Source organism: Tupaia chinensis, unplaced genomic scaffold (assembly GCF_000334495.1).
Source record: "Tupaia chinensis unplaced genomic scaffold, TupChi_1.0 Scaffold149501_1, whole genome shotgun sequence".
Classification (NCBI taxonomy): Eukaryota; Metazoa; Chordata; class Mammalia; order Scandentia; family Tupaiidae; genus Tupaia; species Tupaia belangeri.
The window spans coordinates 3,294,675-3,295,194 of record NW_006209345.1 but is presented as its reverse complement, the minus strand read 5'-3'; positions in this window follow the sequence as shown (position 1 = coordinate 3,295,194).

The window sequence follows — 520 nt, the reverse complement described above, 5'->3', positions numbered from 1 at the left end:
CGGCCGCTGCCCCGTCGCTGACCCTCGCGCGAAGCTGCGCGCACCGAGAGGAGACATCTTCCCGGCTCGGCGTCCTGCGCCCGCCGCGGCCCGGGGCGGCAAGGCAGTCAGGGGGCCGTGGGCTGCCTGCGCACCCCTCCGTGGGGAGCGCCCCGACTCGCCGGGGGCGGGGTCACGTCCCACCCGGGCCGCCGGGGGCACCGGCGCTACGAAACCTGAGCGTGGCCGAGGAGCGGGGGCTTCCTGGGCCACCTCCCCCGGCGCCTGCGGCCCGCAGTGGGCGCGCCTGCCGCCGCCGCCCCCGGGCCGTCGCGGAGACCACTCCCGCGCCTGGTACCTGTGGACGCCCTTGTCAAGCGCCTGGAGCTCCCCTGGGGGAGCAGAGCCCAGGACAGACATGCTACTCCCGTTTCCTGCCCCTTCGGAGCGGCGAGGAGTGGGTGAGAAGTGGCCGGGCCGCTGCACCGAGGAGCCCCCCGAATTGAAGGCGGACAGGCCCCGCGGCGGGGGCGCCAGGGCC